Below are 24,126 nucleotides of genomic sequence, written 5' to 3'. Positions count from 1 at the left end.
TGCAGGCACGTAATGCCTCAATGCAAATTGAGAGAACAGTAATTGCACAAACACAGTTTTCTTTCAGTGTTGAATAAAACCTCGGGCTGTAAATGGCCGAAAGAAGTAAACAAAAACTGAAAACATGTCCATATTTATGTCAAACAACATCTATTTGTTTTTTTTAATCGCTTTGCTTCTAGTACGTAATAAAACGGAAAGTTATTAGTATGAGTCTTTTTTTATGAAGGCGTTAAAATAAAAAGGAACAGGTGCACGAAAATTTGCCACCGTGATGTGTGTTTATTGAAACGGAGAATCTTTGCCAGAGGCGAACTTCTTGTCGTGCTTTTCTTCAGAACTCGGTGATTGGTGAACACAAATAACTTCCATACGAATATGGCGCCGTGCTGCGGACGTCATTCCACTGCGTGATCGATGTCTTCAAGATTTATATTAGGTAAATGAGCGGTTGGATGCACCACTGGGGTCGGTATCATCATAGATTATCAGTGTACAGAAGTCGCGACGTTTTGGTGTGAGGTTTATGGCCCTTAGGAACAGTTGATTGCAGTGTTGGGAACTGGTTACAGCTTCAGCATTTCGATACCGTGTCTACGATAACCTATTTCTTCTTTGTTTTGCTCTTGTTCTGTTTTTAGATGGTTTATCTTGCCAAGAGTCTGCCACAAAATCATCTTGATGTCTTTATGATATTCCAAGTGAAGGGAGAGTGTTTTATGTCTTCATTACTATAATACTGCTTATACACACGGGGGTTAACATCCCTAACGTCAATCTGATATTCAAGTTATTTATTCAGGAACTAATATTTTATAGCATGAAGGACGCTCGAAGACCTTTTCTTATACCCCTTTCACTACACTGTACTTCATGTTAAGATGGGTGAATTTTATTATTTTCTTTCATTTAATTGTGTATTGCTATAATATTAATAATAATAATAATAATAATAATAATAATAATAATAATAATAATGAAGTTTACAAAACTATCACGAGGGACGAATTGAGGGGTTAGCTGGAAGAAGGGCGTATTCTGCTTACCACTCCTACTCTGTGAATGATTGGGTAGCTGAAAGACCGCGCTCTTGTACAGAGTGATTTATATAGAACTGACACAATTCTTTTATTAATTGTTTCAAAACGAATTGTGCTAGCGACAACTTATTATACCTAAAATGTAGAGGAATTTTGGGAGATTATTTACCTCTATAGCAAATGTTGAAAATGTCCTCCATCCTGCATAAGGCACAAGTCAACACGTCGTTCCATCTTACTGGCCACTCGTTGGAGGACTCTGTTGTCAATAGCTTGAATCTCCTCTCAGATAGTCCAATGTCTAGGGACGTGTGGCGTAAACCCTGTCTTTTAAGTAACCCCATAGAAAGAAGTCCGGCGTTGTCAAATCCGGAGATCTCGGTGGCCACAGGTTCCTGGAAATTATTCGGTCGTCAAAGAAACAACCGTAACCCTATATGGCTTTAGGCCTGCACTTTTCGCAGCTCTCTGACACATTGAGTAGGTGTACCCTGTCTCCTGCGACAAACGTCTTAATGATTTTTTTTTGGGTGACTGCTCCAGTCGTGCTCTTACGTCAACAATAACCGTGGGAAGCCTAGGTGAACGATGCTTGCCCTTTTCACTCACCAGAGATCCAGTTGTTTCCTATTTGTTTACCAGTCCCAGTATTGTGTTTCTTTGGTGGGGATTACGAACACCAAATTCTCTCTGGTATGCCCTTTGAGTAGCTGTAATTGAATTCGTAATCCAGTATTGCTTCACAAGGAAGAGTCGTTGATTTAATGTGTACTGCATTTTCACGTTGACACAAAATGTCGAAAACAGCTGCCAACAATAGGAATAAAACATAAACATCTGCGCATCTAGTGACAAGGAATCGAAACTCCAGAACATTCTGCTTAATTTGGTGCTAAAATTGGGACAGTGCTGCCAACGATAGGAATAAAACATAAACATCTGCGCATCTAGTGACAAGGAATCGAAACTCCAGAACATTCTGCTTAATTTGGTGCTAAAATTGGCTCATTGAATGAATTTCCAACGGAATAATTAAAGAAAGAAATGTGTCAGTTCTATATAAATCGCTCTGTACAAGTACAGCACTCCGCACCATGAACTTAACCCAGGCTATTGTATGTATGGTGGAATGTGAATTAATGATGGCAAAATGAGTCCGAGGTCCAACACCGAAAATTATCCAGAAATTCTGCTTCAATTGGTTGAGGAAAAACCCCAACCAAGTAACATTTTACTTTATTTAACCTCAGTTCACATATTATACCTGTGGCCGGGAAGAAAAAGGTCTTAAGTAAAAATTTTATACTTTTCAAGAGAGCAGTAGAAAGATTGAAATTGGTGTCAATTATAGAGTTCTTTTAATTAAGAGGTTTTTCCTGGATATTATTTGTTTATATTTCTTCTAAAATAGGTAATGTTGCTCACTTAACAATTTTCTTCATTATTTCCAAAAATAGTCGCACTTAAGCCTTATTAAGACTAGAATCCAAACTGAGTAGAAGGGACTATTTAAACATAAGACTTTTTTCATGTCAAAATAAATGGGAAATGTAAATCATTAGGAATGCAAAATAGGTCTTAATCAATATAGGACTGTTTACCTGGTGCTTAAACTTTTAATAGGAAAGAGCATCAATATGTGATAAAATAGCTAAAATAAAAGTTAGACCTTTTAATAGGGAAGCATGGAAAGTAAATATGTGATAGGGTGGGTATTTTTCCGGGCTAGAGGGCCGTGGTCTGTCGGTAATACAACCAAACGTTTCGTACACTAGTCTGGTGGACATCTTCAGTGGCGTGGTACACGTGCGCGGAGAGATCTGCTGTGTGTATCCCTATCGACGCCGGCCGTGAAAACCTACATTCTAAGATTAAACATGTGATATTTGTAAAGAATAAAGTATTAAATATTCTTAAGTCCTTTATTCTATGTGTGCTCGATTCAAAAAGAACTTAGGACATTTGGTAACGCTCTATAAATCCAATCAGGAGTCTTATTTGACTTTAACCGTTTTACCAGATCGTAGAGAATTGTTTCCGCTTTCAGAATATATAAAAATCTCATTTTGACAAAAAATTGACTTAAGACCTTTTTCCTCCCGACCACAGCGGGATCACTTTTCCTTTTAAAGCATTGTTGTTCAGTATGTCATTCATATTTGTCCAAGTGGCTGCTTAAACACCTGCAGAGTTCTAATACATTAGTACAAGCTGTTATAAAGAAACATTACAGCGCTTTCATTCCTCAAATGAGGTATAGAATTTCTTAAACATTCAGAAATTTAAATAAATACTATAAGCCTAGTCCAGAAACATGGTCTGAAGACATTGATTTGTCAATTTAAGCACAGAAACTTAAGGGGAGTTGGTCATTATCGCATGCAAAATAATGGTAAAAATAGCCTATCGTCAAGCAGTTCATAAATATAATACCATTTATCAGAGATCTTTCATTTTTGTTAGCTATGTGTATACATATTAAGGCGACGGAGCACTGAAATTTGTATTTTCCATAGTTTTTAACCAAATGATTTGAAATTTTTACTTCATAATTCATTTTGTAAGTGAAACACCTGTACCAAGTTTCATTAGATTATCTCGATTAGGTTTTGAGATATTAATTATTACATTAATTTATTCATTAAGGTATAAAAATTGCTATTTAAAAAAAAAGTTTTTGGAGAAAATCAATAAAATTATTTTTGTATACTCCTAAGAGTTGCACTAACAAAGTGACATATGCCTTTTGTTTTATCATGTTTCTTTCTTCTAAAAAAAAATATTATTTTTCATATTTAAGAAAAATAATGAATTTTATTATAATTATTATTTTCTTTTAATGATAGCACAGCTCCTGCATGCAGATTGGAAAAAAGCATATGTCACTATTTTTATTACACTTTCGTTTATATGTGTGGCAAATTTCAACTCTATTGAGTCACAACTTCTTTTGTAATAGGCATTTGAAGTTGTCAGTATATTAAAAATTTTAAATGGGAGAAAAATAACGTTGAAATAAAACATGCTTCTAACATGATATGTTACCTTAGAATTACCCAGCTCCATATGTGGTTCCCTCTGCTCTCTTTTTCTGGTGTTGAGAAGCCATTTTAGAGAACTTCAACCTTTTCCTGATTGAACGGTGTCCAGTATTGTGTGTTACTTCACTCTGATTAATTCTTCGCTTGTCGCGTTGCACACTTAGTTTCACTCCACTCTCACTCATGTCCAAGCCAGTTGCAGATTCTTTTAGTTTTTCACTAACCTCACAACCCATGTTAAAAACACTAACAGCTGAAGTAACAGCAATGTCCACTTTCTTTTTTGCCACAAAAACAGTCTTAGGGCAATAGTTCCATATGACACTATGTAGACATTCATTGGTGTTTTGTGTCTTGCCTTGCTTGCACCTTTCAAGAAGTTCATTACTGGCAAGCTTTTGGTACACAGGTATTATTTTAGCTACTACTGAGGAATCCAGTACTGTTGTCATCGTGGTCTTGTCATGTTTTGGTGGTATTTCACCTCTGGCTGTAGCACGATTGTAGAAGCACCATGATGATGCTCCGCCGGGACATTTTAAGTGTTGAGGCTCTTCATCTGTAGACATTGCATGGTACAGAGTGGCATATATTGCAGTCTTCATGTGTTGCACATTTGGAATATTGTTTTTAATTGCCTGCCGATAATACAGCTGCAGCTTTAGGATTGTTTCCTTTGTCAGTCTGCCTGTTTTAGTACCACCGACTGTCACACGCTTTGCTCTCCACTCACTCACTATATTGTTCAATCCTGTCACCAGTCTTTTAGATACATGATTGATACATTCATCTTTCTGTAACTTTACGTCGTTTCCATACACCTTCAGGGACTGTAGATGGTTGAAGGCTTTAGAGTCACCATCGGAGAGCATAGTAACATATCGCATGCCACATACATTTACTGAACGTTTCCACAGAACTTCAGCTATTGCCACCTCCATCGACCCTGCAGACCCACTATAATTAGCCTCACATTCACCACTTTCTTTATGGTTTTGCATCCATTCTTTATATGCCTCACTGTCTTTATTGAGAGTTTTTACCTTGTTACTGCATGTGGCACAATATGTGGAAAGTACCTCAAAATCTATGACAAGACCAGTCAGTACATAAATAACTATGCCTACACCATAGTGTGACATATGGCCTCTTTTGTGCCAGCTTCCATCATAAGACACAGTTATGTCTACAACATTTTCAGGACCCTGATCTTGATTCAGGACTGTATATGCTTTTCGAACAGCATTATGTGCCATATCTAAAACATTATGACGCAATATTTTGTCATCTTCTGCCCTATCTTGTAAATGTGAATTGTAAGTTGACTTGCTCATGACATGCATCCCCATTGACATGCAAAATTTTTCAATGGCTGCATACCCCCTACCAAAGTCTGAAAAAGCAGACACTACCCTTTTGTTTACCTCAAATGGTGGTCTAGATGATGATTCACAGGAGACACGAGGGCTTGTATATGTCTGTGCACAGCATGTCTGGCAGGCAGGACATTTCACAGTTACATTAGCAGCAAAACCTTGAAAATCTTCTACCACTGTATTCAGACCTGTGGCACCACACTTGACACATATCAAACTTTGAAATAAATTTTCCAACATACTTGTATGGAATAACACAATTATTTGTCCTTTTACTCTCACTTATAAGAAGGCCTAAATTATCTTGCTCTACATTGAATGTTGATAATTTTCTCGAACTTGCTGAAGGACGTGAATCAGCTGTAGCTATAGGAATAACAGTAGGCCTATTTTCTTCAACTAAAGTAGAAGGCCGGGGTTCAATGTCTGGTGTAGGCCTATCATTCTTATTCCACCTCTTGTGCACCAATAATCTTGTTTTTAATTTCTTTTTTGACATTCTACCCATTTTAAATTATAATATATCACTCGAAATAAACCTAAGCTATGTAAAAATCTAATGAACACTATCTAGAAAAAATTTCTAACCTACACGTGATTTTGTAAATTATATAACTTTATAACTTCACTATATACACTACTAAAATAACTGTAAAAACGAGTTTATATCAGAATCAAGCAAACAAAAATACTATAAACACTCTACAATCTAATATAACGACCAAATTAACCTGGAACAATGAAGGTACTATGAAACACGTGTGAAAGTACGATCAACAACAAACAGCGTTTCTTTTTTATACAAAAACAAACTTGGAAGCTCTGCTCTTGCAGTGCTGACTCTTACAGAAATATCCCTCATTCTTGCAGGTTTACCACACACATTGTCACCTGACCTTTTGCGGGAAACATGAATTAATAACAAACAAATTACATTACTTTCATGCTTCTCGCTTGGCAGGTAGCAAGGAGATGACACGCCCACGCCTGTGTTACGCACCAAGGCATTTAAACGGCCATTTAAAGACCTTTAAATGGTCGGAGGGCAGAAGTGAAACCATTTTTAGAAAGCTGAAACATCAAGGTAATTTTATATGCATAAAACAAAAAATGCATTTTTTGGCCATTTTTTCACAAATCTGAGTGCTCCGTCGCCGCTATAAAATGAAAAAGAATGGTTACTGTAGAGTAAATCTCTATCCTTAAATTATTTTTTTTAATTAAGCACATTTCTTTTTATAAATTCACTACATGTCTGTGATTAAGTACACTTTATTCACTTATTATAGCACATATTGAATTGAAAATTTGACCACTTACTGCTAATAGATACTAAAACATATCCTACTAAAATTATTCATGTATCTGTAATATTATGGGCATAGGGCTTATAGCAATCATCACCGTCAGTAAAAAAAAAAAAAAAATGACGAAGATTAGTATAAGCCCTATGCCCATAATATTACAGATATTTTAATAATTTTAGTAGGTTATGTTTTAGTATCTATTAGCAGTAAGTGGCCAAAAATTTTAATTCAATGTGTGCTATGATAAGTGAATAGTGTGTACCTAATCACAGGTATGTAGTGAATTTATATAAAAATATGTTTAAATTAAAAAATTAATTTAAGGGTAAGATTTACACTAGATTAACCATTCCTCTTTCATTTAAAGCTTAATGTGTATACATATATCACTAAAAAAATGAAAGAGCTGTGATAAATAGTATTACATTTATGACTGCTTGAAGATAGGCTATTTTTACCATTACTTTGCATGCGATAACGTCCAATTCCCCTTAATCATAAACAAAAACAAGAAAAATCTTTTGAATTCAATATTTTCTAACGTTAATAGAAAAAAAAAGAGTTCGACCAAGTTTGAGGGGGCAGTGACCCCCATGACTCCGCCTATGAGCAGTCGTTTCCTAAAATATTATGCTTTGCTTGTAGGGCTTTGCATTATTGAAGTAAACCATTCATAATAACTTTGATATAAAAAATAAACTGCTTTAAACTTGTGAGGTTCAGACCTGTCTTCGGACAGTTGACTAAACAACAACCATTATAATGTTAGTCATAGTCCTACTTTACTGGATTGAAATGGTTCCCCAAACAAATATCTGCACAAATAGATCGGATCTCGCTTATGTAGTGATCTGGTCCTAATAACTTCCTTTTTGAAAAACAAACTATTGTAAATCATTATAATGTTTTTCATTGTCTTGTTTTACAGAATTGAAATGGTTCCGGAAACAAACACCACGGATATGACTTCTGAACAAAGCGACGTGGAGTTGGCAGGTTACCGCGCATGTGCAAGAGCAGCAATGCTGGATATGGTCAACAATGAAAAGGTCTCTCCAAGTGATCCCATGGTCACAGGACTTGCAGCCCATCTCAAAATGCGTCAAGCACATCTAGAATACAAACGTCTGTTAGAAGAGGCAGGAGAAAATGGATGCAGCGCTACTCTGCAGTCACAGCTGATGTTGGCGGCTTACAAGGGATGCGACTTACGATACATTTAACATTACATCTTTGTTTGGACCAAAATCCTCTGCGATCTGCCCGGATGCGTGCCGCGCAAAAAAGAAATGATTTGTTGCAGTTGAAACTTATTTTTGAAAACGCTGCTAGAACTACTTTCTAAGTGACCTGCAGTCATCTGTTCGTGTAAAAATTATCTTTTCAGAGAAATATCAAGTCCGCGCAAACTTATGAAGAAGAATACATGGAATGTTGTTTGATAGTCAATGCAGTACTGAGAAATGTTCTGGATAAATGAACAGACAATAGATATGGGGAGTCTCACTGTCTATTTATAAATTCATGCAACTCACTAGATTAAGTTACTTACGTTACGAGCTTCACACTCTATTTTATATATTTTTCACCTAAGAAAGAAATTTGTGCAAGTCCACACATACACACGTACACACACAGCTATAGGGAATATATGCCTGCAATCAACCGGTCTTACAAACAGAGCGGATTTTCGGTCCCGATACTGAACGTCAGGTGACGTCTTGCCACTGTATAGGGACCGAAAATCCGCTGTCTGCTTATAAATGACAAATTGCGTTTATACACTTACTACACCTGGAGTTGCCTGAATATGAAGCCGTGTTTCCTATGTCTACGATACTACTGAATCAGAGTATACGATGGACATTAATTCGAAAACATATCTTGTAATACCGTAAATTTCAATTTCCTGCGACGAAAAGGGAATTTGAACCTTAAGTACGATTTTATAAATCTTGCTTTTCAAAATCACACATGCATCTTAAATTAAAGAATTATATCTCTATCTCTATCTCTATCTCTATCCCTATCCCTAACTCTATCTCTATCTCTATCTCTATCCTTATCCCTATCCCTATCCCTCTCTCCTCTCTCTCTCTCTCTCTCTCTCTCTCTCTCTCTCTCGAGGAATTTGAATAATAACCAAACATTTCTAATAGCAGGATTGCATATTTATGTGACCATTATGTCTTAAGTTCCGGCTTAAATTATCAAATGGCAAACATATCATCAAACATTCAGTTCCTTTGAGAGAAATAAACTATTCCATTTCCCTGTAGAAAACCAAACTCGATTCCTCTGGACTTGCTCCCAGTTATTTTACCACATCAACAACAATAAAGTAAGGCGGCGTGTGACATGTCGAAATTACATAAGTTTCTTTTTGGGTAACTAATTTAGAATAAATTGACAGTAATCTATTCACTATTATATTCGCAACATTAAAATTCTACCAGAAACAAATCTCAGTAAAAACATTGCATGATTGAAATGACATTGCTGAATATTCCTCGTCATACTGTGAATAAACAACTTTTTATAAAGTGACCACGGCAATTGTTGCAAAATTCACTACAATTAAGCTATAACAATTTGCAAACACTCAAGATTCTTAGTAACTCAACTGTACTTAGACACTTCAATAAGAAAAAATGACATTGGTTCTTATTTCCAGTATGTAAATCTTAATTAGCTGTAAGTTTTGTTCAAGAATCTTAATTTCAAATAATATTTACAAGTAGGAATTATTTCAAATTGCATTCACACACTGTCCTGTAGTGTGTAATCAAAACTTTGCAAGTTTACGTAACAGATTCTGTCTTCGTACAAGCAATTACTAATTTTAATAAATATGCAACCCCTAATCATAAGCTCACAGTAGAAGATTGGTTGTCAAACTTGTCGTTAGACCCAATGTTTGCCATAACGACGGCATTCTAAGAGCGATTAAATAATTAGTAAGATTAATTCTAAATTAATGTAGAGCTGGTTAGTCTGTGCCAAAGATATGCAAAGCATAAGAGCACCCTTAGAGTTGAAGTTGGAATAAATATTGGATTATTTCTTGCACATGTAATAGGTAAACTCTGATAAGGCACCAATCACGCCTATCATTCTCTCATCTGGAGTTATTAATTCCACCTTATGGTTGCCATCTATCTCGAACATAGAATTGAAGACCTCCCCGGAAAAGGGATATAACATCAAATTATTGAAATGTGTGAAAAAGGTAATTTTTAAGCATTATCTTATAAAAATAAATTATTGAATTCAACAGAAAAATGAACTTGTATCCTTGATTAGTCAAATGGTATTGTTGGTAAATATAGGCTTAGATTCAATTAAATATGTCCCTGAAATGATTTTCCTTTCTTCTGAAACATGAATTACAATTTTGTTGGTTACATTTTTATTCCGGGAAGGCCTTCAGTTCCTCATTGAGAACACTACAATAACACGGAAAATTTTTATCTCCCGTATCTGAAAATGTTATTGACCAACAAAATTACCTAAATAGAATTATAAACTAGAATATAAATAGCGTTTACTTAACAAGTATTCTGGGATAAAGATTTATTTATTTGAAACTTCTTAATGTGCAATAACAGATAAGGTACATATTGAACACTTCATAGTTCCATAAGTTAGAAAATTACATTACGTAAAAGAAAGATAATTCTATTACCAAAAAAAAAAACTGTTATTTAATTCATGTAAAAACCTTTCCTCAAATGGTGGATATGTATACATCTCCACATATAGACAAATACAAAACTTTTCTGTCCATATCAACTGTAAGAATACGAAATTAAAGCTAGAATAAAAGGTTATCAACAAATTGAGTAGCCCCTTGACCTTGAATAGATAGTACACACCCAGCTGGCAAAGCGTGTTAAGTGTAGGCTATTACATTCTCCTACATGTTAAGTTACGAAGTATTCATTTAAGCAGGATGACAACTCAACTATCCTGTCTAAGCGAGTGTTGTAGTCTCTTATAACATTGCAAGAAAGTTTTCACACTCATTTACTTAGTATGGAGAATTAATCTTTGTCTTTATTGTCTATTTAAGGGGTTAGGTACAGCTTACAGCAGTAAAATTTTGGAAATATCCAACATTTTTTCCCCTCCATTACTTTATCTTGTACAATAATGAAATTTAGTATGTGTAGAACACTGTCCTTCTGCTATAAAAAAAAAATTGCATTTTTGTTTTCAAAATTCAGTTCACTGTGCAGTGATGAAGCGTTTCTCATATAACTCAAAAACTATCCAGCATTCTATGATCAAATATTTTGTGTGTAATTTATGCATGTCATATCTACAATGTGATGCAAGATCACTTCTCTATCTTTGATAGATTGTCTGAAAAAAATTAATTCATTTAAAAATGATCAAATATCAGTACTTTATTCTAACACAAAATAAAAAAAAATATATTATTTATTGAGGAATGTAGTTGAAAGAGCATGATATTGTAAACATGAGTTTCAGCAATAAAATAAAAGGGAGAGAACATAAAAAGTTAACAAGCTTATGAATTATGAGGGAAATGCTTCAACACTACACAGTAAACTGCTACCATTTTGAATTTTGAAAAAAATATATGTAAATAATTTTTAAAATACCAATTTTCTTTACTGTACAAGATACAATAATGGAGAAAAAAATGTTGAATATTTCCAAACATTTTACTGCTGTAAGCTATACCTAACCCCTTAAATGCTGTGCAGATTTAACAGATGCCCATTTTGAGAGGAGGTTTCTGATATAAGCCTATCAAGAGCTTCATTTTAAGTGCAACTTATTTTATTAAAAAAAATGTACATAACATTTCGTAAACAAAATTGCTCCCATAAGGTATACTTAAGTATCAAGTGTTATACTGAAAGTACAGTAAGCCTAATTCCATAAAGTGCAGTGCTCTGATTTAAACTGAAGTATATCATAAATACCTTACAGATATTCAGAATGTAATATTTAAGCTCTCTATACATACTCACCTACAGAGATATTAAAGCAAATGCTCAATAACTTTTACTACTATCATTAGACGGAAGTGGTATTTTCTAGTCTCTTCTCTAAAACAACGATGCGTGATTTCTATATATCTGAGGATTTCTTTTACTTAAATCAAGAGTTGAATGATATATCTTGTGCAATAAAACAGCTATGTGATGAGTATAGGATCACATACTAGTCAATTAAAAGGAATTTTCAGGTAACGAAATGAACAACAAAACAAATATTGATGTTAAATCCTTTAAATAAAAAACTTTATTGATATAAGTGCAATTAAGTGCATTATTTTCTAGTCTAAGTATTATTTTATAGAAAAAATGTGTCATGTAAAAATGTGCATACAAAATAAAAACATTACATTTCATTCTAAAAAGTCTAGTTTATTTTCTTGTACTAGTATAAATATTTAGTTTCCTTGCACAGAGCAATTCATCAAAGGTGTAAATTTTTAAGTGAAAACTATATATGGTAAGTAACTAAATGAGGTAAGTACAAGCTACAAAATATTTGGTAATAAATAATAAACACAATTAACGGATTCTAAGCAAATAAGATTGATTATGTATGTTATTTGTACCACTTTTCTCATGGAAATATTTTAGTGCCTTTGAATACCTACAACTCTTATTAAACATGGAATATAAATCACATTCATTAGCATTTAATAACTTAAAAATACATTAACCCTTTCTCATTTGAAATTTTTTGTTGTGAAACAACTTTTTCTTTGCATCTATCTTGTATTTTGACCTAAGACCACGAAGAAACAAACAAAAAAAAAACACACACAAAGCAATCCTCTTTCTAATAACAGCTGGCCAAGGAACTGGCTCCTCTTAGGATTAACTAGTTGAGTACATATTAATACACAGGAAGAGATGTAGCAGGACGAAATGGGAACATACGAATCAAAGCTGATTATGAAATCAAAACGTTACAATATCATCTGGTACTATAAAATATAGCATTAATTAAGTAGTTGGTGCTAGAATTTTAAATTTTGGTCTAGGAGGTCGAAATGACATTAGTTTATTAATTTAATTAGTATTTCTTCTGGCGGAGTTCGGGCATCTTTTTTTATGTTTTTCATCACGGAATCAAGAAATATTCTAATTTCCGCGTCGCCAATGTATTGTGAAGCTTCTCCCAACTCATCTTCATTGTCTCTCCCACTGACATCATTCCTGTTAGTTAACACCATGAGCAAGTGATTCGTATTTTAAAAACAAATGAAGATTCTTTATTCTGTATTAAATCTCTGGACCATGACTCAAGCAACAGACACAAACAGAGAAATGAAAGCCAATACTGCAGACAAACACATTTACTGTATTGAAACAACTCAATACTGCACACAGTAACAAGAAAACCGTCTCTGTCTATCAGCAGCTGTGTATGGCCTTGAATGGCGCGTGCGCAGCTAGTCATTGCTGTGACAAGGTCCCGTAAGCGAGCGGAGGAAGATAAAATGTGTGCACCGTAGTTTTCTAAATGCCTTTGTTGCAAACTAATTTAGTATTTTGTTAACCCAAATTGAGTCCATTTTTACTAATATGGATTTAATTTGTATTTCTTCTAAAAGTTACATTGCGATTTGAAAATAAATGTAAGTTAATTATGTTTTAACGTGATTTTTTTCTGAGCTCCGTTAAGGCATTGAATTTCCCCTCACTTTCATAATAAAGAAAACCTACTATGTTTATCAGCACCTATGCGTGTCCTTGAATGGCGCGTGCGCAATTATACATTGCTGTAACACAAGATCCTGTAAGCGAGCGGAGGAAGATAAAATGTGTGCACTTGTTTTGTAAATGCTTCTGTTGCAAACCAATTTATCATTTTGGTAACCCAAATTTTATTGAGGCAGTTTATACTTATATGTTTTTAATTTGTACTTATTCTCAAAGATACTTTACGATATGACAATAAATATAAGTTAATTATGTTTTAACATGATTTTTTATGAGCTCCGTTAAGGCATTGAATTTTCAGTGCACTTCCACAATCTTTTCCTCCTAAAAACACTGAATTCATTCGTTCTGAATTAAAAATGGTCCATGTATAGTCTGTCTCAGTTCTTTGTTCATGGTGTGAACTAAAACCGTTCTGCATTGGATTACCATCTCCAATGGAAATTAATTCTATGGTGCGCAGTAAAAAGGGCGTAAATCAGAAATGAGTGATTTTGAGTTATGATCTCCATGTGGTGACAAAAAATGTACGTCTTCAGAGGTATAAAGGGCATATATCTATTCTCTTTCAGACTAAAGTAGAGCGTCAGATTTCCAGCTTATTATGATATAGGTTCACATTTCAAATTTTGCTTTTGCTCTACTGAAAAATTGGAATTTATGATTTATGGCGTTTTTACAGCACACCATAGAATATTGTTTCATCTATTGTACTAATCGATATAAAACAGTTTTAAATTGTGTTATACATTTTGTTATTTAATAAGCATATTTTGAAACAAAGTAGACCTATGACATCATTTTGAAGTGAATACAAATAATGAATTGCTAGTTACTAATTTAAACAGTATAATTAATTTACCACTATAAAATAGAAGTCAAATCTCTTGAAATAGCATAATTTGCAAATGAGCACCGTTTTTTGCAAAACTTGCTAACTGCAAAATTTGCAAAATTAAGATTTTGATGGATTCGTTAACATAAGGCAGGCCTCTACATGATGTTAAAGGCGTCTTAGTAAAATTTGATTATTTCTCTTCATTGTAGTGTGTCAAAGTGTGATAGTTTTTTCAAAACTTGCTTTCTGCTATGTGATAGTTACAGCAAAATTTTTCTTACTACAGTGTTTTATCTCTCCTGTAAAATTTAGTTTTTTTTTTCAGTTAGAAAGTTTTGCAAAAACGGTCCCCAAATATACAATGTTGTTTGAATCTGTCTTAAAAAAAATACAAGATTACTTTGATGAATCACTCTGCATTTATATAACATAAATTTCTTAAAAATATTATAAGCTATCATATAAGCATAGTGACAAATATTCTACATACAGTTGTGTCAAAATTTTTCAAAATGTTAATTACAGAGAAATTATTACTATTATTACATTTTACAGACATAATAATCCTCTTTAAAAGAACGTACAAGGCACAGTAATTCAGTCTAACGTGATTATCTCACATTATGATAGTTCAATTATAATATATTTTATCTTACATCTACTCAAACTGTTTTCCTATTAAACAGTCTGTATTTTGGCATACAGTAATTAGAATAAAAATTAATTTTATTCTTGACTAATTCATTTGACTAGAATAATTTTCATATTTCAGGAAGAACCATATGTAAAGATGTTAAATAATTCATATATAACACACACAGATTTATTATGTGTAAATCAGCCTTGATGGTATAATAGTTATATTTATCTCGACTGCAGATGGGAAAATTATTAAATTTGTACAAATGTAGATGACGTTCCAGGTTAACCACTGGTAACGAATGATATCCAAATTAGGAATGATGTAAAAATAATTTTATTAGTTATTGTCCATGCCTGTTGCCCTACCATCAAGAGTACTGGATTTACTTATTTTCTCCACCTGACAAATGAAATTCCACTTTGCCTGACCAGCAGAATTCCAGAAAGGTTTCAGTTATTTAGAGACAATGAAAGCGAAATTTAACCATTCATATAGTGATAAAGCCCACACCTGTGGAGTAACGGTCAGCGCGTCTGGCCACGAAACCAGGTGGCCCGGGTTCGATTCCCGGTCGGGGCAAGTTACCTGGTTGAGGTTTTTTCCGGGGTTTTCCCTCAACCCAATACGAGCAAATGCTGGGTAACTTTCGGTGCTGGACCCTGGACGCATTTCACCGGCATTATCACCTTCATATCATTCAGAAGCTAAATAACCTAGATGTTGATACAGCGTCGTAAAATAACCCAATAAAATAAAAAATATATAGTGATAACTTTTCTGCAGTAATAATATTACCGTGTTCAGTTTCCAATAAAATTATACTTGAGTAGGCTTATTTCGTATTCAATATGCCTAAAAACATTTGACCAAATTTTTATATCTCTTTTTTTCTATTTCTGTTTCGTGGAAAAATGCATAAATACACATTTTACTTTACGAAAGTTCCTTCCTGTAACCTCCTTCTTTTACAATGAGTTTGTTATTGATCACAAAGCTAATAATAAAAATAATAATACAAATCATGTAAGTACAGTGGTTCCTTAAAACTAAAAAAGGCAAAATAATTGTACACTCTAAGTTATTTTGTATGTGAACAATTATACCAATTATTATTGTCTCACATAAGTATTACACTAAGAACACTTTCTTCTTCATGACTGAAAATAAGAAATTTAATCCCACTGGAAAATAAAATGATCATATACTTATTTTTGTATTGATTCAACCATACTGTAATTTAATTGTGACAGAACTTAACATTTTCATCCAAAGACATTGTACAATTCCTTCTCCACTGTAAAGATATTGTTATATAAAGAAATCTTGAATACAAAAGTGAAAATTCATGAATAATAGTACTCAGATTTTAAGTGAAAATATTGCTGGAGAATATTTCATTCAAGATAAGAGAAATATTGAAACCAATTCTTTTGAAATGTATTTATTATAAAACATACAGTTTCGATCACTGAGATTTTGTGTGTTTTATTGTAAAACATAAAGGTTTCATATTTATGAGTTAGCAAAAGGCTACTTTAATTTATGATATTTGATGTCATTAAAACTTGACAGTGGCTGACCAAAAATTGGGGAACACTTCTAAGTAGCTAGTCAAGGGAAATTAGAAGTTTAGGACGAAAATTGTATTAGGCCTATACTTAACACTACAGTCACTCAAATTTCTGTGTAAGTGAAATTGAATAAATTTTTAATTTAAGTAAATAAAGCCCCTGTCGTGGAACGAAATTCAACTTCTTGGGCATATTATAACAAAGTTATGGTAATAAAAACGACAAAGTCAATGAATGAAATGAAATAGTAATCTTGGTAGTTTAATAGTACAAGTTCACATAGATTGAAGCTTTGATCAAAACTTTGAAACGTAGAGAATAAATAATACAATAATGGAATAAATAGTTAAAATAAAAATTTATTTATTTACTCTTAAATATATTTTCTGATTTGGAATTTTGAAACCGATACTTCACAAGACAAAAAATGTCTCTTTTCAACCTATTCATTTTCTCTAGAATTTGTTCGTATTAAATTTTTTTATGAATAAAGTTCTTAAAAATATGTAATAATTACTGTAAATGAATAATTACGTACAGTTTCAACTAATTATGCTTGGTGAATGTTGCCGCAAAAAGCGAAGAACAAAAGCTATTTAAAAACAACTCATAAGATGTTTAATTAGCTGATAAATTAAATGAGAAAATTGTCTTTGAAATTTGCAAGAATTGATTGTAGTATCAGGAGTTAATAGTAATATTAATCACACTTATTGATGGTTTCTTTTTTCTGTTTTAAAATTTTGAGCTACATGTTTAGTTTCATTTTCACTAGAGTGCACTAGTATCGGTACTTCTTGGCATGTGATCAACATGGCGAAAGATCATAGTTGAAGACAAAACCTGACAAACACTAAGCACAGCCATAAGGAAGAGACATAAAGCTTTCATTCTCTAGGCTACTAGAACTGGTGACAGACTACAGTACTAATCGCGATTAGCACTTATCGCGATCAGGTCCGATCGCGATTACCGAAAATGTGGTGAGACACTAGGTCCCGTCTGGTCAACAGCTGAATTACCATAGAGGAAACAATTTTCTCTATGTACATACGTATTTGTTTGTTTCCCTCCTGGACAACACCTAAAGTTCTACTTTCTTTTGATGTTTGTTCATTGTTTTTTTTTTGTTTCTTGCTACTTGATATGGGAATTTATTTCTTAAAATTGTTACATGCTTTACAATGTAAACTGATACAATTTATATCATTACTATTTATATTTGAAAAGAGATTTTATAACCTATAAAATTTGTATCATCATGCCAAAAAATTATATTATTTTGTAATAAAACGTATTTTTAAAATAAACTCTAACCTCTATGATAGCGTCGTAATGGAGACTAAAATTGCAAATCTGAAAAAGAAACCAATTCCAGTTTTTAATCCATTATTTATTGAAATGAATCATCTTTCAACAGTCTTCTATTGCTCTCTCTCTCTCTCTCTCTCTCTCTCTCTCTCTCTCTCTATATATATATATATATATATATATATATATATATATATATATATATATATATAAAATTCGTCATTTGTTAATATATTCCTTTTTACCTTTCTCACATCTGCATTAAATTTCTCCGCTATGTCTAATAATAGCCAAATTAATTTGCTAGCCATTCATTTTCGTTTCTATTTCATATAATACAATGGAAGGGGTAACAAAATTCCACAGCAGAAGCTATCACGACGTCCTAAATAACATAAATCAAGGTGATTCGAAACCAAAGATTACTAAAATGTTACTCTCGACCACTGGGCCGTGCCTCAGCATGATTATCTTGTTCTGGAAACAGGATTTAGCTCCTGATCGCGATCGGGACGGTGACACCACAGTCTACTATATACAGTCGCGAAGCTCAATATGTAGTAAAAATGCAAACATGGATAGTTGCCCACCACTAGGATCGCTACTATCGCCTCATCATCGCAAATCTCTCTCCTAGCAGCCGACAAAATATGTTACACTTTCGTTGTGTTCTTTTGGAAAAATTAACACCTTCCTTCCATTATTGAAATATTAAATGCATAAAGTTAATTTATTATTTTAATGAAGTATATTAAATTCCACCATAAACTCTAAGATACCTGCAAGAAATAGGTTAATATTATTTTTGTTTGTGCAAAACGAACTGAAATTTACTATAATCGCTTCACTCATTCAAGATTATAGCGATAATTAACTATGAAACCAATAAAGATTAATTTGCATTTCCCTTTACAACAATAATAATGGAAATATGAATTAATGGATTAACTTATGTACGTGTACCGGTGCTTGTAGTGTAGGCTTACGTAGTTGAGGTTAAGCAATAATAATCACACCAGAATTTGAAATAAAACGTGATTAATAAATTTTATTGTAACAGACTTTTCTACGTCTCTAATAAAGTAACAAATAAAAAAAAACAACAAAATTAACAGCTATAATTAAAAACATATCCTTTGAAAAAAGAAGTAGGCCTAAGCAATAATAATCCCACCAGAATTGAAAATAAAACGTGATCAATAAATTTCATTAAAACAAACTTAATTTTTCTAGTAAAATATTATTTTTCCAATTATTGTATTTTAGCCATTAACATTTTCATTATAACCAATAACGAACACTTCACAAGCATCAGTGTGAAATACGCATCGAACTAGCACTCGATGGAAATACAATTCAGTCCAAAGTCGACCGTGGACAGTCTATTGTTTCTAGTTGCTAACCGCTTGGAGCGCTTTATCACGAGATTTGCAAAAAATCACCTCAAGCTTCGCGACTGTATATAGTAGACTGTGGTGACACACTACAAACCCGATCGCGATTAGGTCGATAATCGCGATTAGTGACTGTAGTCTGTCACCAGTAGCAACTGAACTCAGGTTCTCTAGAATTATTGAAGCTGCTAATGTACATATGCGGTTACAACGAGGTTTCTAAACTGTTACAAATAATTTACGAGTGATTAGAAGTTGTTTTATTTCAATGTAGTACATAGTTAAGAGGAGAAAGATATGGATGTATTAAAGGCAGAACAATTTTTATTGTCCAGTTTCAAGACGAGGAAGCGACTACCTAATCTGATTTGCAATTATGATCGCTACTTGTAGAAGAAATGCGTTTAGAAAGCATATTCACACTTCTTATCTATTAATCAGCAAAACATGGCTGCCGTGTTCTGTTTAATTACAAAAATAAAATTTGGAGGAGTCGAGTTGTAAAATGAATTTATATCAGGTACGATACTCATCTTCCAATTTGGTGGCGTAATGAAACGAGAAGAGAGGGACCATTAACCTTACATCCATGTTTTACGATGCCCTAAAATCTTTGTCAGTCATGTTCATTACTAGATTCAGTGCTGGCGGGATACTTAAACGATGTAAAAGGAATCCTTGGTGCCCAGTCCAAAAGATTTTCATGACAAGTGATGCTGCTGATTGTCTCTTAGAATTTACAACCTGTCTCTCCCGCAGTAAGGCAATGACACGAGTCATTAATGGATGTTTAGTGGAAATAGAATCTGTGGAATCTCGACTTAAAATTAATTTATAACTCTATAACCCCGGTTCTCGCAGGTTGAAGCAAATATCCATTATGTGTAAATAAAATGATGAAGGAAACATTACTGCAATAGAAAGAGATATGTAATGTGAAAACTAGGATGTAGAAAACAAAATAGTTTATAGTCTACCATAAGAAAAAAAATACACATTCCCTTATGATCTCGAATAAACCTCAACTTCTTCGCTTTGTAATACGTCATAATGCATCACTTCATCTCCTCATGGGAAGTACAGGACTCCTCTTTTCTCTTGGTGCACTCTCACATACTATACGCACTAATCTATAGCCCATCATTCTTGAAACATGATCGTTCTTCTCTGTACCCAATAACTAATGTTTTGTATTTGACATTCGTTTCTGATATTCTCATTTCTTAATCTGTTTAACCTAGTTTTCCAAATTTTATTATTTTTCTGAATGTTTTCATTTGTATTAGCTCTTACTTCAACACAATAAGTTAAAACTGGGCAAGTCACACTTCTCTAAATGTGTGTTTTAGATTCTGTTTTTAAGGAGTTAGGTATATCTTACGGCAGTAAAATTGTTGGAAATTTACAACATATTTTTCTTCATTTCCGTATCTTGTACAATAATGAAAATTGGTATATGTAAAACATTATCCTTCTGCTATATATATATATATATATATATATATATATATATATATATATATATAACGATTAAAAAAATATTTATTTATTTTTTCAAAATTCATCTCGATAGTTTATATTTTCCATTGTTTAAATTGATTTAGCAAGCTTAGTTATAACCTATTTTAGGATGAAATATAAGCATTGATAATGGTAAAATACGAAATGCCAGTTATTATTCGGTTGAGAAGCTTTTATCATTCATTCTGCTGTCAAAATATCTGAAAGTTAGAATTTATAAAACAGTCATATTACCGGTTGTTCTTTATGGTTGTGAAACTTGGACTCTCACTTTGAGAGAGGAACATAGGTTAAGGGTGTTTGAGAATAAGGTGCTTAGGAAAATATTTGGGGCTAAGAGGGATAAAGTTACAGAACTGCACGCATTGTATTCTTCACCTGACATAATTAGGAAAATTAAATCCAGACGTTTGAGATGGACAGGGCATGTAGCACGTATGGGAGAATCCAGAAATGCATATAGAGTGTTAGTTGGAAGGCCGGAGGGAGAAAGATCTTTGCGGAGGCCGAGACGTAGATGGGAAGATAATATTAAAATGGATTTGAGGGAGGTGGGTTATGATGGAAGAGACTGGATTAATCTTGCTCAAGATAGGGACCAATGGCAGGCTTATGTGAGAGCGGTAATGAACCTCCGATTTCCTTAAAAGCCAGTAATAAATAATGGTAAAATACGGAAACTTTAGCGATTTTTTTTATAAACTTTGGTTGGCAATTTAACATAATAAATTATAGCGTTGTACATTTCTTTAGCCTTCTTTACGATTTCATTGTGAAACAGAATTTACAAGCACTTGTAAACTTCTACTTATCATTCATAAATTGTAAATTTGTAATTTTTTACATTGTGAAGTGGGTTCCTAGTCTCCACATAAGAAAATACAAGACATATTCGCAATGGCAAATAACCACGCCCTATGCCAGACCTTGGCCTCTACGCCACATTGAAGCTGTAGTTTACTAATAAATGCCAAAAAGAAAGACTTTAGAGATTGAACTGTAAATAGCAATTTACTGCTTCTAACTTAACCACAATTAGCCTCCAATTTTAGGTTGCGTTTATGATGCTGTGCATTTGGATTTGCAAAACGTAAGGGAAAAAACAACGACGATTAGCATGGAAATAGCTGCAGTCATTCTACAATAAATTAAACAGACAAATTATTGTAATTCTAGACAAGAAGAGTCCGACAGTGCTGTCTCGCATAAGACAGGCGTTATTCCTGTCAAGGATATCATGTATTATACACTTTAAATAGTCTGTCTGTCTCACACACATACACACGCACACGGCAACGAAGGTGATCAAAAAATCTACTTTCCCTGTTTTCCACTCTGACATATATATAGTAAATAGAATACAACAAGGAGTAATTAACTTATTCATAAACAATTACCATATTCATGCAAGATGTCTGATACATTTGTTTGCGATGAATAACTTTGTATCTGCTAAAATTAATCGATTATAACTAGAAAATTAAGTTCTGAAGAGATCTACCGATGAGAGGTTTCCAAGTTTATAAGGTAAAGAAAGCAGAGTAAACATATTTTTGTATTTTCGCCATATAAAGACAAAAAATTCCTAGAACAAACAAGTAAGTTGGAAATAAAGAATGAAAATGTGATACTTTTATACAAAATACAGGGTGATCCGTTTGGGTATGGATAAAATAAAAACATCGTAAAATATTTACTGCTGAACTTCATTTGTTGAAACTTTGTGCATATAACACTGAGACATGGGAGTTTCCTCAGAGCTCAACATGACCCCCATTGCGCACCCTGCACAACTCATGACGGTGATGCAATTCAGCCCATGTCCGTTCTAACATAAGAGGGGCAATTTTTTGAAAAGCTTGAGTAATTTTTACTCTCACATCATCAATGTTTCTGGGTTTCTGTGAATAGTCAATGTCTTTAACAAAACCCCACACGAAGAAGTCGGAAGGGTTAGATCTGGGGAGTTTGGAGGCCAAGCCAAGAGATAGCTGCTTCTCGTACTGGGTTCGGCTGGGACCTCCTGCATGTTTTTTAAACAAAGAACCTGTTTCTACAAATGTTTAATACCACATTAGGTGCATTATGCACGCCATACTCACGTCGAAATTCTCTTTGAACTATTTTAACGCTCTCAAATTGAACATACCAAAGAACACATTGTGCCCGTTGTTGACTTGTAGTAGCCATTTTAATGATCTACGATTTTCATTTGTCCTTCCAGATGATGCATTGTTGATTGTCATATATGGAAAGTCCCATCTTTTAATCATAATATAACCAGCAAGAAATTTTTCCTACTATCATAATAGCTGTAGCCTATAATAACAAAGTATTATTATCCATACTCAAACGGATGAGACTGTACTTTTGGTACTTTAAACTCCTCATAAGACAGAAATACGGAGCATTCGATAGGAAACAGATTTCGGTCAAGCAAATGCCGTCAGATTTTTACTCCAAGCATCAAACGGGGCTTTGTAAAAATGTTTTAAGACTGTACACTAGGATGCATAATTAAACTGTAAAGAATAAAGTTCCTGTAGTCGTATGAGTTGTAACAATTTCTTAGGAAGAAAATAGTGAGATAGTGTGTACATTTCCCATGGACCAAGCGTGAAAAGATTTTTATACATACAGGTAACATAGACTGAAGGAACGTCAAGGTTACATTCATTGTAGTGTTCTGAATGTTACAAATGTATGAATACAAAAACACCCTGTATAATGACTTCCTAATATGAGGTAAATATATTGTAGTAATTATTAGTCACTCTATTTTATTATTATTATTATTATTATTATTATTATTATTATTATTATTATTATTAGACTTACGGCATTCTAAATTGTTATTAACAATGACAAAACAACAGTGCAATGCACTTGTGAGAATTATGTGCTGTTAATTTTATATTAAAACATTTTTTTAACAGTAATGGAACAATTTTATTAACAATGTACTCCCATAAACTCTTGAATAAATACCAAAATACTTAAATTATTCAATAATTATCCTTACAGCTTCCTATTTTCATGTTAGTTGAAAGAAATTTATCTGGGGTCAGAAAAGACTCTAGGTATAGAGTACGTTTTTCTACAGCAGGTATAGACCGAGGGTTAAGAGATTGTAGATTGTTCCACGTTGTACCGAAGCTCTAACTCCATAATACATAAACATATACGATACTTTCATACGTACTAAATTATCAACTATGAAACTTCAAAATTACATAAGAATTTGAAAGTAATATTGTATGATCACTTACAAGGAGAGGACACGCTCTGTATATCACCGAATTAAATCAGATTTTGTGACATGAAAGTACAAGACACTGTTTAAAGCCATACCTGGTATGGGTGGCCAATGA

At 33.3% G+C, this 24,126-nt stretch overlaps 1 long non-coding RNA gene across 1 annotated transcript in view; it reads left to right on the top strand.

The window, feature by feature from the left end:
- The window catches only part of LOC138700257 (uncharacterized), a 426,875-nt gene extending 414,553 nt beyond the window's left edge, over window positions 1–12,322 (top strand). Inside the window, exon 4 of the long non-coding RNA XR_011332315.1 lies at window positions 7,693–12,322. This is a non-coding gene — a long non-coding RNA (uncharacterized lncRNA). The remainder of the gene's footprint in view (window positions 1–7,692) is intronic.
- Window positions 12,323–24,126: the final 11,804 nt, after the last annotated feature.

This window comes from Periplaneta americana, chromosome 5 (genome assembly GCF_040183065.1).
Source record: "Periplaneta americana isolate PAMFEO1 chromosome 5, P.americana_PAMFEO1_priV1, whole genome shotgun sequence".
NCBI lineage: Eukaryota > Metazoa > Arthropoda > Insecta > Blattodea > Blattidae > Periplaneta > Periplaneta americana.
Note: the sequence above shows the minus strand (reverse complement) of the source record. Positions and strands in the feature narration are given on the sequence as shown.